The sequence below is a fragment of the Acomys minous genome, assembly GCF_964271855.1.
Source record: "Acomys minous genome assembly, chromosome: 3".
NCBI lineage: Eukaryota > Metazoa > Chordata > Mammalia > Rodentia > Muridae > Acomys > Acomys minous.
Window position 1 is genome coordinate 114,301,802 of NC_140485.1, and position 18,011 is coordinate 114,319,812.

The window sequence follows — 18,011 nt, forward strand, 5'->3', positions numbered from 1 at the left end:
AAGTCTACTAGTCAAAAACAGGAAGCCCAGGGCCATATGGTTTCAGCACAAGTGTTATCAGATTTTTAAGGAGGTTCCAATGCCAATACTTCTCAAATTATCCCACAAAAGAGAAACAGAAGGAACATCATCCAATGTGTTTCATAAGGCCACAGTTACCCTGACACCCAAACCACATAAAGACCTAAAATTAGAATTAGAACCAATTTTCCATATGAACATGGATGCAATTGTTTTTATAAAATATTTGTGAGCTAAATCCAAGAACACATTAAAAAGGATCATCCATCATGACCAAGTAGACGTCATCCCAGAGATGCAAGGATAGTCCGACAAACAAAACTTGATAAATGAAACCCATCACATAAATAGACTGAAAGACAAAACCACTAATTATCATATTAGATAACAAAAATAAAAGCCTTTGGAGAAAAACCCAACATCCTTTCACGATAAGTCCTGGAGAGAATAGAGATACAACAGACATACCTCAACATAATGAAGGCAGTTTACATAGCCCATTGCCAACATCAACTCAAGTGGACAGAGAAACTCAAAGCAACTCCACTAAAGTCACAAAGAAGACAATGTTGTCTACTCTCTCCATACCTACTCAATATGGTACTTGAAGTTTTAGCTAGAGCAATAAATTGAAATTCACAGGTAAATGTATGGAACTAAGAAAAAAATCATCCTGAATGAAGTAACCCAGATTCAGAAAGACAACTATGCTTTGTATTCTCTTATATGTGGCTATCAGCTGTTAATTAAAGGATAATCAAGCTTCAAGAACCACAGAGGTTAGGTATACTGTAAACGACATGGGGGCAGAGGACACATAGATCTCCTTAGAAAGGGGAAATAGAATAGTCATGGATAGATATGGGAATTGAAACAAGAGAATCAAGTGGGAAGTGGGAAGGAGGGAACAAGAGGACAAGGGAGGGAACAGGGGAGAGACAGCTAAAGTTAAGGAACATTTGAGGGGTGGTATTGAAATATAATATACTAGAAGCTTCCTAAAATACATACACATGTGAAGACAATCTAAACAAAATTGCCAAGTAAAGAAGGGAGACAGAACCCCTATGGCTCATCTATCACTAAGTGAAGCTCTCAGCCCTAGAAGTCACCTCTAATTGAGTTGTTGGCCAAAGGGATCACATGGGAACCCTCCTGCAACCCAGGCTGACAGCAAGGTCCTGTTGCTGAAGACAACACCTACACAACTCACTGAAAACTGAGAATTCAAGCTGGTACCTACATATAGAGCTCTTACCCCCCGCCCCATGTTCTAGCATCTCTGCTATAGGAAGGTACTCTGCATGCTACCAAAGGAGAAAGGGAAACACCAGCCAAGCTATAAGCCCTATGATCTACAACGGTGTCCTGCCTGCAAGATGTGCTGGTGCAATGGTGGCACAAAGCTTGTGGGAGTAATCAACCAATATCTAATTTGACTTATGATACGAGCTGTATGAGCTGGAACCCATACCTGCTTTAATGACCAAGATCTTGAGACCAGATAGCCTAGGGACCTAGGGTAAAACAAAATACTATTGTTCTATTAAAAGATACAGCAATAAAATGACTACTGAAGTTATTCTGGTGTACCAGTAGATCATTGCCTTGCTCAGTCACCATGAAAGAAGCTTTCTCCTGCAGCAGATGGCAACAAATATAAGGGCCCACAGCCGGACATTATACAGAGAGTAAGAGACCGTGGAACACTCAGCCCTAAATGGGATGTCTCCATCAAATCCCTCCCCATAGGCTCCAAGAACCCTGGGGAAGAGGAGACAGCAAGAAGGGAAGAGCTAGAAGGCATGGAGGACACCAAGAAATCAAGGCCCCTAAATCAATAGTATCAATGCACATAGGAACTCACACAGACCAGGGCAGCACACATCCCTATGCATGGGTCCTTTCTGCATAGATTTTATTTTTTTATATATATAGAATTCATGGGTTTCCATGGGTTTCTGTGTCTGTTTCTTGTGTCCTTTTGGAGGGCTCTTTTCCTTCGGTTTGTTTGTTTTGTCCTATTCCAATGTGCTATTTTAAAATTTATTATATTATATTAGATCATATTTTTATTTTATTTTATTTTATTATTATTATTATTTATTTATTTTTGGTTTTTTGAGACAGGGTTTCTCTGCGTAACCTTGGCTGTCCTGGACTCGCTTTGTAGACCAGGCTGGCCTCGAACTCACAGCGATCTGCCTGCCTCTGCCTCCCGAGTGCTGGGATTAAAGGCGAGCGCCACCACGCCCGGCTTAGATCATATTTTTATTATTATCCCTTAGAAGTCTGCTTATTTTCTCATGGGAGACAGAAAGGGGGTTGTGGCAGATGGGAAGGGGAAGTTAGGGGGAACTGGGAGGAGGAGAGGAAGAAGAACCCACAATCAGGATATATTATGGGAGAAAAAAAATCTATTTTCAGCCAAGGAGGTAAAAGAAAGAAGGAAACAGTGAAACTGTCAGTTGGTTAGCATTTTCTCCAGAAAATTCTTTAAAACATTTTCCCATGTAGAAATTAGAAAAACTTCAGGAAGGCTTCCACTCAGCCTAAAGACCTCAGCAAGAATTCAGTTTTCTTGTTTAGCTGATGAATCATGGGTGAACGGTAGTTTTAAAACTTGCAGTTGTGTACTCACGCTAGATGTGCAATGTTCCGACAATTGGGACGTATGCTTCTGGTTTCCTTTCTGTCCCTGTTTGAGGCAGGGCCTCCTCCTGTAGGTCATCCTGGGCTGGAACTCCCTACAAAGCCTGACTAGGGGAATTAGATTGAGTTAAAGTTCTTGCTGCCTCTATAGCGGAGAATCATGATTGCTGAGCTCTACTTCTGAAAGTCGGCTTGCTCCTAGTTTCTGCTAAACCCCTCTTTTCGTTTTCACAAATACTTGCAAAACAGCCTTTCTAACCTTATCTGCCCCACTTCTGTAAGCATGCTTGCTACAGGAATTTCCTACTCATGGTCCTCAGTCTCATAGGCTTACATTTTCAAACCTACAAACTAGCAGAGAAGGTGAAAGGTACAGCCCTTGAACCATATGTCCGAGCAGAGCTTCTCAGAGTATTTGTTTGCCTGGGTCTGTAAGAGTAATCAACCTGCATCCTCCAACTTTCTCAAGAGTACTTAAATTTCTCAAAGGCCTTATTTCTACAGGAATCCCAGACTGGCATTGAACTCATGGTAATCCTCCTGCCTCAGCTGTTCAAGTGCTGGAATGACAAGCATGAGCTGCTATCCCAAGCTTGGCGATAAACTTCTAAAACTCGTCTTCTAAGACCCATCCCATTGCCTGCACTGTTGACAGGAAGAGAAAGAATCATGCTGGTTATCGCTTTTAGATGTTAATTATAAAAGCAATTGATTGCCAGTATAAAAACTGGTTAACAAATACACAAAATAAAAAGTTGGGAAGGACAGTGATAACTCAGCAAAATGCTTTTATGCAAGCATGAGAGGCCGAGTTCGATCCTCAGATTCCTCATCAAAATTATGGGGGCCACACTTGTTACCCCACGCCAGGGAAGTAGGTCCCTGGGGACTCATTGGCTGGCCAGCCTAGCCTAATGGATAAAGGCTAGGAATACAGGGACAAACTCTCTCTCAAAACACAAGGTGGGTGGCACTAAAAGGATGACATTGAAGTTGTCCTCTGCCGTCCGCTGCACACAATATGTGCATGCACCCACACATACCACATACACAAACACATACACAGAGGAATCTCCTTACCCTCCAAATTCATTTCCTGATCATAGTCTCTTTTGATAGCTTTGTATGTTTCTTAACACGCCTTACACACACACTTAAAAAAAAAAAAGAGATGGAGTCACACCATACAAGATGGTCTATCTTTTTTTTTTCTCACTAAGTTTTCTCCTTTGACACCTGCCAATTGGAGATTTACTATGGTATTTTGTTAATAGAGTCAATACTGAAATCTATTGTTTTATATGCAAGTATATAAACTTTTTGTTCCCTAAATGGATAAGCATTTATGAACACATGAAATGAAAGTTTGGGTGAGAGCAGTGTAGTGAATGTGCCCTCTGTTTTCCTCTCTCCATCCCACTGTCTCCTTCCTTGCCCAACCCCTCCCTGTGTCCTCTTTTTTTTTTTCTCCCTTCCTCTTTCCTTTTTGGTGCTAGATACCAAACCTCAGGTCTTTATTCTGCTAAGCAGCTGTATCCCAGCTCACTCTTCGGGTTTATTTAGCAGATGTGGAAGGATTGAAAAGGCAATTCATATATCTGTTCACCAAATAGCAGTGCTGGAAACTGTAAACAAAACCAGAGCCCTCTTCAAGGCGATGTGTCAGTCAGTGGCAAGGTTCACCTGCAACAGCTGCCCCATAGGATTATAACAGAACTGAAAATCCCCACCTGCCCAGTGATCCCATAGGTGAAGTACAGATAAGCGGGAAGAAACTGCAGATGAAAATGAAGGGTCTGCCAGGAAAACACATGGTGAAAGGCCTAGCAGAAGCTTGAATGGGATGCAACAAGGTCTTTTAAAAATCTGACAATGTCTAGGCTGTCAAAGGGGCTCAGAAGGTAGAAGTGCTTGCTGTGGAGGCCAAAGAGTAGTATTGGGTCACTGGAATCTATCAACTCATTCAAGTTGTCCTCTGGCATACACACACACACACACACACACACACACACACACACACACACACAGTGAGAGAGCAAGAGCGAAAGGGAGAGGGTGAGAGAGGGAAAGAGGGAGAGAGAGAGATGGAGAGAGAGAGAGAGAGAGAGAGAGAGAGAGAGAGAGAGAGAGAGAGAAAGATGGAGAGGGGGAAGGAGGGAGAGAGATTTACACACACACAGAGGCACATTAATAATAACAAATTAAAAGGAGTGACTGAACCTCAACAATGGGAGAGTTTTATTAATAAAGGTGAAATACCTGATTTCAGGACAATGTGCAATGAAGAAAACCAAGCACGCCATGACAAACTGGTTTCTGAAAATAGTGACATTTCTTTAAGGAGAGCCATGGGCAGCTCCTGCAGGAGAGGTTCCAGGTGTAGATGCCACAGCAGGTGACAGTTCCACATGTCACTGCTCCTGAAGAACCTTCCAGTGAGCTAAGCTGTGGGGACGGAAGGCAGAAATAGGATCCTTTACACACATGGGAGCCTAGGCAACATGTGTTTTGGTCTTAGTTTTAAACGAAAAAGTTCAAAAATAAAAAAATAAAATAAAACCTTTAAAGAAAAATAGCACGAATAAAGACTTAAGGAAGACACTGTCACGTACCTCCACGATGCACCTGTATTTCAAGCTGTTATAGACAGTCCCGAAAGTCAGAAATGTTAATTTTATGGGGAGAGAGGCTGCTGTAAGCCATCATTCACATGCTGTTAAAGGAAGAGCTGCTGTTGGTGAATTCAGTATAGCCTGGGTGTGTGGTGAGAGCATCTGCCATGTCCCATCGTCCTACGTCCTTCACCTTTGCTCTGTACAGGGGTTGGATTATTCAGAACCATTCTACTCCTACAAATCCACTCATATTAAGTGCCCTAGAAAAAAAGAGTCATAAACCACCTTTTGTTCTGTACTTTCATTGTGTTTTTCCTACCATTAGACAGATTTAGATGCACAAATGCCTGCCCCTGTTTTGTAATGGCCCAGAATCCGCAGTACAGCAGAGTTTCTGTGGCGGCTGGTAACCTAGGAAGAACAGGGGCGCCTACAAGGCCTAGGTGCCTGCTGTAAGCTAGACCGTCGAGGGTTCTTTTTTAAAGGACACTTAGCAACGACCACACAACAAAATTGCCTAAACAATGCCTTTTTAAAGAACACGTGCCCTTGTTAAACATCACATGGCTCTCCTTAATTTCTGAATTTCCATGCTTTAGCGCACACCACTGTATTTCTGCCCAATTAATCCATATTTTTCCAATTAAAACTTTTTTCAGCTAAAATATAGTTACATCCCTTCCTCATTTCCTTAGTTTCCCTCCAAGTCTTCCCATATCCCCACCTTCCAACACAAGTGTCCCTCCTCACTCTTTCTCAAATTTATGACATCTTTTGCGTTATTGCTGCTACATATATGTAAATTCATCAGTACATAAATACACCCTGCTGAGTCTATTTAATGTGGTTTGTGTATATATGATTTTAGAACAGAACTATTTGCATTGGATTACTACTTAGGGGACTCGCCTCTGGAATAGAATAATTCTTAATAAGCGTTCGTTGGTGGCTTGTAGTGTTTTTGTCTGAGAGTGAAAACTTGTGACATTTCCCCTCTTCACATTAGCATATTTGTTAATAGTATCATCTTTCAGGTCTTATGTACCAGCCATATTGTTGAGGTGTCATGGATGAAGTGTCCCTTTCATTTCTAAGTGACAAAACATCACAGCAGACTTCCTGGTCCTGTGAATCGGACAATCTTTCTGTTCCCTCTCTGTGATGAGCGGTGAGAGTTATGGTTATTTGTGGTTATAAGAAAGATAACTTTTAGAATTCAGGTAGGAATTATACTGTTTTAGTAAAGAGGCTGTAGTATTCTCTCTAGTACCAGGCAAGATTTCCCTCTTGCTGAATGAGCCTTATGTCCAATTAGAAAGCAGTTGGTTACTGCCAAGATATGAGTGCCACTATTGCACCTTTAGGAAGATCGTTCTGTTCTGGCCATTGTTACAGTTCTTTGAAACCAGATAGGACTATTGATTGCTTCCCTCCCTTGGCAGCTTACATATTACTTTCTGGTGCTATGAAAGCCAGACCACAAGAAGTAGGCTTTCAATTCAATCATATTACTAAGGCTATGATTTTTCAAAAGGCGCATGCACACACACACACACACACACACACACACACACACACACACACACACACACACACACACCCCATACACCAGTCTGCAAATTTTTTCCTAAGGCCATCTCTAAGTAAATCATAGATAGTAGTTAATTGAGCAATCAGGTAGCCATTTAGTGGGTTTCAATATACTGAATTGTCTAAACTCAATATTTGTTTGCAGTAGCCTAACATGGGAAGTACATTTTTCTTAGTTTATTTTCCCCTCTTAACTAGTTGTTCATTGGCAGTGGCCTGGGAGAGATGGCAATAATAGAGTGTTCACAGAGAACACTACATACCAGTCAGCCTCAAGAGTGATGGGAAAGATCCTGAGGGCCCCTCTTCATCAGCGAGTGGGTAGGCAGGGGCCTGGAGTGTTGGTGGAGCACCTCTGGCTGGTAGGCATGGTTACAGATAAAGAGAGGTTCATGGACTGTGGCTGCAGACTGATTGCTTGGGATATACTTTCCTTGACAATTGAGGCTGTTAGCCAGGGCTTGCATGATGTACTCCTCCTGGGCAGCCTTGAGGTCCCTTTTCTTTCCAGCCCAGGTCTTCAGAACAGAGACCTGCAGGGCTCAGCCATAGGAGAAAGTCAAAGCCCATGGCTTCAGCAGGGGGCACTTGTTGATAGCATTAAAGTTGATGGATGCCTCTTCCTTACTCTGCCCTCCAGACAGGAAAGTAACCTCAGAGACAGCAGGGGCCACTGTGCAAGAAAGTACTGTGACAGTTGTCATGGCAATCTCCTCATTGGAAAAATTTCTGGGTGCAAGCATGGCCTGGGGTGACCATGTTGGGCTTCAACAAGGTTCCTTCCAAGTGGACATGGCTCCAGGCAAGGGCATCCTGGCTGCAGATGAGTCCACCGGAAGCATTGCCAAGTGCCTGAAGTCCATTGGCACAGAGAACAGGCACTTCTACCGCCAGCTGCTGCTGACTGCTGATGACCATGTGAATCCCTGCATTGTGCCAGGGTGATCCTCTCCCATGAGACGCTGTACCAGAAGGCAAATGATGGACATCCCTTCCCCCAGGTTATCAAGTTGAAGGGCAGTGTAGTGAGCATTAAGGTAGATAAGGGCGTGGTGGCCTTGGCAGTAACCAGTGGCGAGGCCACTACCCAAGCCCTGGATGGACTGTCAGAACACTGTGCCCAGTATAAGAAGAAGGATGGAGCTGCCTTTGCCAAGTGGCATTGTGTGCTCAAGACTAAAGAACATAACTCCCTCAGTCCTTGCCATCATGGAAAGCGCCAATGTCCTGGCCCGTTATGCCAGCACCTGCCAGCTGAAGGCCATTGTGTATCCATTGTGGAGTTTGAAGTTCTCTCTGATGGGGATTATGCCTGGAAGCGCTGCCAACATGTAGCTGAGAAGGTACCAGCAGCTGTCTACAAGGCTCTGAGTGTGACCACCATTTTTCTTAGTTTATGGGGCAACTTTTCACCTTGAGTCAGGAGCATCCTTGTTATTGCTTTCTCTCTCTCTCTCTCTCTCTCTCTCTCTCTCTCTCTCTCTCTCTCTCTCTCTCTCTCTCTTTCCAGTTAAAACATGTCACTTTTTCCTTCACTTCTCTTTCCCAAAAAGACTTTACACAGTGAGATCATATCTTCAGGCAAAAGGTTGATCCAACATGTTGCTTTTTTAGCTATGGCAGAAATAGAGGACATGGTGATTGCCTCCCAATAGAAAATAACAGAAGGCTCCTCAAAGTCAATTGAACTTGATAGCAATGTACGCACACAGAGAACCAACAATGGGAAGGTGTGAAGTTCTTCACAGACAGTGGTGATGCCATCTGGGATGGTGGGCAGGGCTGAGACTTGGGTGAGTGAAGAGCATCATGCCTTCAGTTACAAGTTCTATACCATCAACTATGCATGCTTCATTTTTAACACGAAGGTAACAATTGTAAATCCCTGCCTGTGGAGCTCCTGTATAGAAAGCATCCTGATTTGCTTTATTTATGTGCACCAATTCTCCTGACATCACGTAGAGTTTGTGAAGGAAGAGTTAAAAAAAAAATATCAAGGCATTAACCTGAAACCTGTGGGATTATCTCGCACCCTTCCTAATTAGTGAACACTCACTATTCCTCACCTGGGCCGTGCCTCTTCGTTCCTGTCTTCACATTCCTGACTCAAGTTGTCATCTCTCTTTACAAAAATATCCTAACGTTATTTTTTTTCTGTCTGCTCCTGAGTTCCCCAGCCGTTCCCTCTACATTGCTGTCAGACCTCATTGTGACAGTTCCCTGATTGCTCCAGGAAAAACCCACACGCCTCAACTCCGAAGGCAAGGCTCCCACGATCGAGTCCCTTCCTGCCTTCCCAGCCTCCTTTTTAACGCGGTCACTTGTGGCTTGAGTTCTCACTCCCCCCGCACCCCCCCTTGCACCCCATTACCGTCAACTCTCTTACCATGCCCCACTGCTCTCTGCTCTGGAACTGCACACACATTTCTTCTCTCTGAATTCAGCTATCTGCCCACTTCCTGATATCCCTTTATTTCAAAGTCAGTCTTGTCTCCTCATGCCTTTGAAATCTCCTTTACCCATAATTCCTCAGTGCGAGCTATTTCTTTTGCTGTTCTGTCCCGATACCTGTCCCAGAAGTAACTTGGGGTGGGGAGGGGAGGGATCTATTTGGGGTCATAGTTTAAGGGCGTCTGGTCCACCGTGTTGGGGGAAGTCACGGTGGCAGGACAATGAGGCAGTGGCTTTCCTGAATCAGTGAACTCATAGTCAGGAAACAGAAAGATGGGAGTGCTGGCCCCCCTAGCTAACCTTTTCTCTCCTCACTTTTTATTCAGTTCAGGCCATGAGCTCATGAAATCATGTTCTCCACATTCAGCACAAGTTTTTATTCCGTCCTTAATCTTCTCTATCGCTCACACACCCAGAGTTGTTCTTTATTAATTTATTAATCCAATCAAATGGACAATGAAGAGTGACCAGTGTGACCTCAAAGAGCCCAGTGACCCTTTATCAGTACTATGTGTACTTATTAAGTCACACTTCATAGTGTAACAATTTATTTATGGAACTGTCCAACTCACTATGCCACAACATATATAAGGAAAATCCAATAGTTGACGTAAATGCTCTCCAAATGAATGAATGAATAATGTAAAGCTGAAACTCTGTTTGTATTTTGCTACAGGGTGATTTCCTTTGGAATGAAGGTGCCGTTCGGCTGGAACAATGCTTATACTTGTGTATACTGACATATATTTTAAGTCTCCGAGCTTTAAAGCAACCTGTATCTTGAATGTCAAATAAGCTCTGATCACTGAGTAAGAAGACCTGAGTCCTAGCCATGGCCTAGGATTGTTGTATGATATTGAACATGCAACTAGCTTCATTCATAAATTAATCACTGAGAGGACAAGAAAGACATTACACAGACATTCTTTAAATATCTGCCAGGAGCCTTAAAAGCTGAATATAGTACCCAAAATTAAGATCTGGGCCTCCTCAAGTCCACATTAGCTCTAGTTCTTATAACCATATGTGCCCCAATGGTCACACAGTTAGTAGTGGTCTCGCGTATCAAAGGCCATGAAATGGCTGATATAATAGAACGTATCATTAGGTTTAAAGTTTTTTTTTTGAAGAAACAATGGGTGTGTCAATATTTTCTCACGTTCTCAAATAGATATGTACAAGGGTATTCCTAGAGATTCTTCATGCTGTAATTTAAATCGTACTCTATTTTACCAACAGTGTGGCCTAATTAGGATCTATACATCAGTAAAAATGATTGCTCATCTACAAAGTCAGCTGCACGTGCGTACCAGCTTCTGTCAGTTGCAGAATTAAGACAGCCAGATACATATAAGCATTTGGAAATTCAAACCACCAAATCATCTTATTTTTACTTAATAAAACAGATCAATGTAATTATTAGCAATGACCTCACCTTTGTTACTCTAAATCATAATCACAAGCGTAAAAATAACCCAGCTAAAAGAAAAATGGATAGGGATTAAATTTCTGTTGTATAAACTAATTGAAAGTGGTTTTATTTTATTGAGTAGAAATTGAAGACTAAATTGTTTCCACGGTAAGGTTTCACCTTGCCTGTGCATCTTGTTGTGAACTTGATCCAGGAAGTCGTGCACACATGTGGCTGAGAGATTTGTTGAACATCTAGTACAGGCAAGACTAAGAGGTGTGAAACTGCTTTGAAATACTCAAATCTGGGTTACAAGAACATATGCCAAATATTAGAACTTTGTGAATGAGGCCAAAAGTGCTCAGGGTGATTGGTACAAGTTGGGATTCTAACCTAGTTTGTTTGGCTAGAGATGAATGCAAGATGAATGCTCTCGATGGAATACCACACAGCCACCAGGAAGTAGAATGCAGCTAAAAAGGCAGCACTTTGGTTGGTACTTCTGGAAGGGACCGGAATGAAGGATGACATATGCAAGTCAGCTGCAAGGCAAATGAACTGTGTCCTGATGCAGCACTTCCCAAATTCTGATGTGCAAGCCAAACCAGTAGCTTTTGAGTGTGACTGGCTTGCAAAGATGTGGTTCAACAGGGTTGTGCAATACGTCTTGAGGTCTCAGCTGTTCTATATCCAGTGATGTCAAAGATAGACCTCGCCAAGTGGCCGGGCACCAACCAACAAGGCCTGTTCAGGACCATGGACAGCAGAACTCGGGGTTCAACGCTGCAGTGTTATCCATGATTTGTGTCAGTTCTCTATTTTCTCTATTTTCTGTGAACAGTGCCGAATCATAAAATGTATAATGTGTGTGTGTGTGTGTGTGTGTGTGTGTGTGTGTGTGTGTGTGTGTGTGTGTGTGTGTGTGTGTGTGTATATATAAATTTAGATGGTCTATCACTTTAAATGAGCTTCCTGTTAGTTGACCTGGGACATCAGGAAGACTTACTGGAAAGTAACTATGTGGGTTGTTGATGCCCATGTGGTAGTTTTCCTCTTCATACAAATACATATATGCTTAGAGGAAAGCACTGAGGCTTAATAAAGGACATTGTGTCCCTTCAGCAGTTTTGTGCCCTTGAGACAAGAAGAACCTGACCAGTTTATTATCTAGAAAAGAGCTAATGTCGAAATTATAAAGTGTCTAACTATTAGCATAATGGTGTTGACATCATAAAGAATCTACCTGAGAGGTAGCAGCACTGTTGATTACATGCTTGTCGAACACCCTAGTCACATTTGTAGCTGCTGCCGCCGCCAAATCCTCTGAAAAGTGACAGTCAGTGAGACACAGTAAAAAACAAAAGTATGAACAGGCACTACTTATTCAGTGTTAACGGGGGAGAAGAGTGAATGCAATCTATTAAGATATATTTTCCCACTACCCCCTTTTCCTCCTGCATTTTTTCTACTTATATCTTTATTTTAAAGATAAAATCAGGAAGGTCATTTTCTCATTTGACTTTATTTTATTTTTTGCCCCTGTTTTGAAATGTAACTGTGATTGCCAGTGCTGTAGCTCAGGGGCTCACAGGCTATCAATCCCTTTCACAGTTTGATCAAAGCAGTTCAGTCAAAAGTCTAACAAATGATCTTCCCATTTGGTGCTGGGAGTCCTTCTTCTTAGGTTTGAGAACGGTATAGACTCCATTTGTGGCAAAGTGGGTTTATTTCACCCAAACTCCCTAACAGTTTTCCTCTTACCCTTGTACCTGATCTACTTTAAAATACTCATGAGGGGGTGGAGAGATTGCTCGGTGGTTAAGATCACTTGGTGCTTTTCCTAGAGAGCTCATGATCAGTTTCTAGTCCTTGTGTTGGACACCTTATGACTGTCTGCAATTCCAGTTCCCTGAAGCCTTGCCACCTCTTTTGGCTTCCACAGACACCTGCACACAAATGGCATGCATACACACAGCCTCACACCTATCCATATATTCTTTTTTTAATCTTAAAATTCCAATGATCATGCTTTTTCATTCTAACGTATGTTTCCATAACTCATTAAAAATTCCTTATCACTCATCAGATTTATATGTTTATAGGGTACTGAATGAAAATGCTGACCTTCACAGTTAGTTTTTTCTTTTTCTTTTTTTTTCCCATGACTTCTTGATACCAAAGGAAAACCTTTCTCTTTCTCATCACCATAAACAAGGTTGTTGAGTAGTATGTAATCAATTAAATGTATAACAGGTCAGGAGAATCTCATATATATTATTTAACTGAACTCATAACAACATTAGGTATTTTTTTCTACTTAAGAAACAAAAGAAATAATATTCAAAAGTCTCTCAGGCATTACATAGTTAACGTCAATTAGAACAGCAGTCTCTCTCTCCTCTGTACTTGTGCAATCTTTTAGGATGGACTAGTTCTAATGGAAACGTACACACCTCAGAATAACACACTCACAGAGTGATTATGTGTGAAACACAGGCAGCTTTTACCCTGAGAACTAAGAATAGTTGATTCCTAGCTATTATATCAAAGTGGATATGAAGTTGCTAAGCCCAAAATCCATTACTGACATGGAATGCTCACTGGGCTCTTTTCAGATGGAAAATATTGGCCATTAGCAAAGATTAAATAATTTACCTGAGCCTGCCTGGAGCACTAAGCGCCAGGGAGGAACTGATGACTTCTCGAGGGTTGCTTAGAGTACAGAACTGCAGGTAGTCCTCAGTTTACAGGAAAATTTACTACTGGGCTTGCCTGACTCACAGTAGTTATTTTGAAAATAAAAAAATTAAAATGTTTATGATCTCACCTCGTCCATACTCTTCCTCCTTCCGCTGAATAATTGGAATATAAGTTCAGATTGGTAATTATGATCAGTGGTGATAAAAGTGAACTTTGACCTTCTTCCCCGGTCTTTCGTCATCAGTCTCTCTTTGAGAACTGCGTGGCCACTTGATGCCTATAATGTCTGTACACACACACACACACACACACACACACACACACACACACACAAACACACACACACACACATATATATATATTCTTGTTACATCTCTACATCTCAATGGTTATCCTATCCTTTGTATCCTCCCATTCTTCCCTCCTTCCCATTTTCCCCTTATTCCCCTCACCTATGACTGTTCCTGAGGGGGACCTCCTCCCCCTGTATATGCTCATAGGGTATTAAGTCTCTTCTTGGTAACCTGCTATCCTTCCTCTGAGAGCCAAAATTTTTTAAAGGATACAAAAAGGAAATACTATTTCCTTACAATAACAATTTCCTTCCATAGCTTTGAGATTTCTTTTTTTTTTATTACATTGATAATGATGAGATAGGATAGATACTGATATACATTCAGAATTTTAGACATGCCAAGATAGGAAAGATGTTTTCTTCAAGGCTGCCAAATACAAATAGCCAAAACACTAAGAATGTAGCATTCATATAATTCTTGATTGTTTTGTGCTTCTTCTTGCTGTAGCTTATTGGACTGTCACTTTAAATGTCTCATTGTACGTTTAGATCTTGTCACGTCCAATGAGCTCCTGGATGGTAGGAACCCATCACTCCTTCCCTTGGACATAAGGAAAGCTTACTGCAAAGTGTCTACTCTTGAGGGCTTTGGGGAGAAGGAAAGGTCCGGGGAATACTCTTACAAGGGGTTAGTGGGCTCACGCTCTGCATAGGGCTCCTTGGCAAGTGTGTTAGAAAACTTAAGAGAACAGAGCACATGGCTTTGGGCCAAGTGTGCTAGATGAAGGTGGGAGAAAAAGAAAACCACAGATGGCTTACAGAAGAACGGTGACTCATTTCTCCAACCCCCACCCCATCTCCTTTAATTTTTTAAAAAAACATTTTGGTCATGAAATTTTACAGAAAGTATTTAGCTTCCAGCCTCCAGATTGAAGAAAAAAGATTTTCTCCCCACCACTGCCCATTTTTACAGTCTTTCCTCATTGCCTGAGGGTGTCACCTTAATGACCTGTCAGTTGCGTTACATTCATTTTTCTTTGAGTCTATAATTTTTTTCGGTGTGTGTGTGTGTGTGTGTGTGTGTGTGTTCGTTCCTCTCCGAGGAAAGAGATCAGTAACTGGCATATTGATATAGATACATACCAGGGCAGAATATTTGCGTCTTATCTATGAGTTAAAAAAAAAAAAATCAAAGGGACTCTCCGGTTTACAAAACCGTAGCCCAGCTAGGGCTGGTGTGCTCTGCACACTCCAATGCAGTAATTGGGATGAGAAAGTTTATTTACTGACTTGACCCTCAGCCAGAGTCATCACTTGGTCTCTTGCAGAATTGCAGCTTAACTATTATTTCACTGTATGGAGATGTCACGGTTCTCACTCACTGATAATTTCGGGGAACTTGAAGCTTTTATTGGATTTTATACCTGAAGTTGAATCTCAGACTCATCACTCTAAGTGTTAGGATGCAATTCGACCCTGTCCCGGACAACTCCATGCCCAGAACCCTCCCTAATCAGTCCTATCTATTGGGAGCCAACTTCCCAGGACCCTGAAGAAGCTGAGCCCCCTGGGGGCTTGGGGCGTGCAGCATCCCTTGGGGCTTCAGGCCTGATTCTGTTAGCACAGCACCCATGCAGCCGCCAGGGGGACCCCGACCCGCCCAGGCTGCATCTGATAAGAAAACATCTGAGAAGGGGCGTGGAGCCGAGGGTCCTATGGCTCCCGCTTCCAGAAAGCAGAGTCCCCCAGTTTTAATTGGGGCAGGAGGAGCCGGGATCTCCCGCTCCAGAACCCGGGTTCCGCGATGGTGACAGGCGAGTGGGTGTGTCCGCTTCCGCCTGCTGGCCTTCAGCCGAAGCGGAGCGCCTCGAGCCGGTACTTTGTTTCCGAAAAGGGTTTTGTGTGCCTGCCATCCCCGCGCTAGAAGTGTAACTTTGCTTTCAGGGCGCGGGGCAGCTGGGTTGGGGTCCAATAGGGGAGGGACGGATCCTGCTCGCCGCTCTAGGCACAGCCCGGCAGCAGGGCCGGCGGAGTTCCCACGGGTCGTGGGCGGCGGTGCGATTGGCACCGTCTGGGTCCCCGGCTGGCGGCGACGCTCCGGGAAGCCCGTCCCCACCCTCGCCCCCGATCCTCCTCTTGGCGGCTTCGGGGGCTAGAATCCGTCAGGAATCGAGCCCAAAACTTTCCCTCGAGCACGGCGTTCCTTTTGTCTTAGCAGTGGCGGAGACGCCTTAGCTGTGATACCCCTTTTCCTGGCTTCTCTGGCCTTGTCCCACCGGTAACCTAGAAGGGCAGAGGTGCTGAGACTCCGCGAGTCCGATGGCGGCCGCCGCGTCCCCCAGATGCGCGAGTCAGGGCGCTCGCACCCCGGCCTGACTCATCCTCCCGCGGTGACCGCGCCGTGTCCTCAACCGGAGCCCCGCATGGAAGGGGAGTGAAACCATAGCTGCCCGCTGCTGCCCAGATTCCGCCTGACGCCCCCAACCCTGCTGCCTCCCCCGTTGGTCCCCGGAGGCGCAGCGACGGCTACAAGAGCGAAGAACCCCAAGAGGTCACCGGAGCCCCGAGACCAGGTGCTCAGGACAGGTGAGGGGACTGCCAGGGCGCTGAGGGACGTGCAGATGTGGGTGGGCGAACCCTGCAACCGTTCCGGGGCTTCTGCAGCCCCCTCCCCTCCCCTCCGTTTTAGCCTGCAGAGTTAGGGGAAACACTGACTCCCAAAGTTTGGGGGAATGAACCAAGTCCGCCATCAGTTCCAGACTCCTTGGTCCCCACAGGAGAGGTTGTGCGGGGCAGTCTGTGAGCAGCAGGCTTCTGTGAGCGCCTGGCTCCGTTTCTTAGAGCTACACCCTCCTTTGTCTAGGTTCCAGAGTCAGCATTCTTTGTGAGGAAGTCTATGGCGTTAATAATCTATGGTAGAACAAAGTGTGGGCAGGGGTTCCTAGAGCAGTATTTCAGTGTGGTCTTACCTACATAAACAAAACAAAGAAGAGAGACAATTATCTGTAGGTTTCAGCACGACTCTCCTCCCCGTAGAGTTCCTTAAGTGAAAGGACTTTCACGATTTGCTTCATTAATTTTTTTTTTGCAATAATTGATTGTTCACGCCAACATCGTGCGTAATGAAGGCTCAGGCATTTCGTGTTCGGTGCTTTAAAAAAAATCGAAGTGTGTGTGTGTGTGTGTGTGTGTGTGTGTGTGTGTGTGTGTGTGTGTGTGTAACAATTCATTGTTCAATACCAGGCATCAATAATGACAGAAAAAAGCAGATATGTAGATATAATTAAGTAACTTGAATCAGTCCCTGTATTCGTTATTATGATATGCAGATATAATTTAGTCCCTGTGCACGTTAGTCTGGTGTTTTTCAAAACTAAATATTCCTGGCTTACCTGGTCTTTTCTTCTAAGGACCCTCAGTAGTTCACAGCAGAAACCATTTCAGGAATTGGTAAACGTAATTTATATCGAACTCTTTCCTTTTTGCAGTCAAACCAAGTTTCATAGCATTTTATGCCTAGATGTTCCCGGTGGCTGAGAATGCTGTTTCTTTTAACCGTGTGCCTTTCATTGCGTGATGAAAACATATAAAATGACCTTTTGTTTCTTACTTGGCTGTTGGCACTAGGACATCTTACCATTTTGCTGAAAAGTAGTCTGCATCTCGAAACTTTTTAAGGCTCACTTTATTTCCAAGCTGCTGCCTCTCCACACCGAAGTATCTGCTGGTCGTTTGCTGTCTCTCAAACAGCTCAAGTGAGGAGCTGGCATTCTTCTAAAAGAAAAAAAAAATCAGTGTTTCCAGTAAGTGGAAACTGTCCCTCAATACTTTAGCAATTTAATGTTGCATTTTGGATTTTAAAGATGTTTGCTGGGGTGTTAGTAACTTTTCTGTAACATTTCTACTAGATACCTCATAATTATGAGATAATTTGTAACCAGGGCTATAATTAACTTTGTATCTAGGCTGGGAAAGCCTTCAGTAAGGAGAGAGAGAGCTGCTGCATAGGAGAGCTCTGAGGGTTAGTTCCAGGGGATTGGCACAAAATGACTTAACCTGTTGCTTCCGAGGCAGGCCTAGGTAAATAAAGTATCTATATGACACAGGATTGGCAAGAGCTGGTCGTTCAGGAGCTTTCACTGTGAGGATGAACTGCTGTCCTTGTGACTTTAAGGTAGTACATCTGTTTGTTAGCCATGCTTTTAATATGCCAATAGTTGGATTGGTGTATTTGGACCTTCCTGGTCTCCTGATTTTGACAATGGCTCATTGCACA

General features: G+C 43.4%; 1 protein-coding gene across 2 annotated transcripts in view; it reads left to right on the forward strand.

The window, feature by feature from the left end:
- The first annotated feature begins 15,427 nt into the window (after nt 1-15,427).
- TMEM200A (transmembrane protein 200A) overlaps nt 15,428-18,011 on the forward strand; it is a 67,273-nt gene continuing 64,689 nt past the window's right edge. Inside the window, exons 1-2 of one of the 2 annotated variants that reach the window (XM_084777741.1) lie at nt 15,428-15,610; nt 15,951-16,321. The gene's annotated coding sequence lies outside the window, so the exon portion shown is untranslated. The remainder of the gene's footprint in view (nt 15,611-15,950; nt 16,322-18,011) is intronic. The other variant, XM_084777742.1, reaches the window with a different exon arrangement.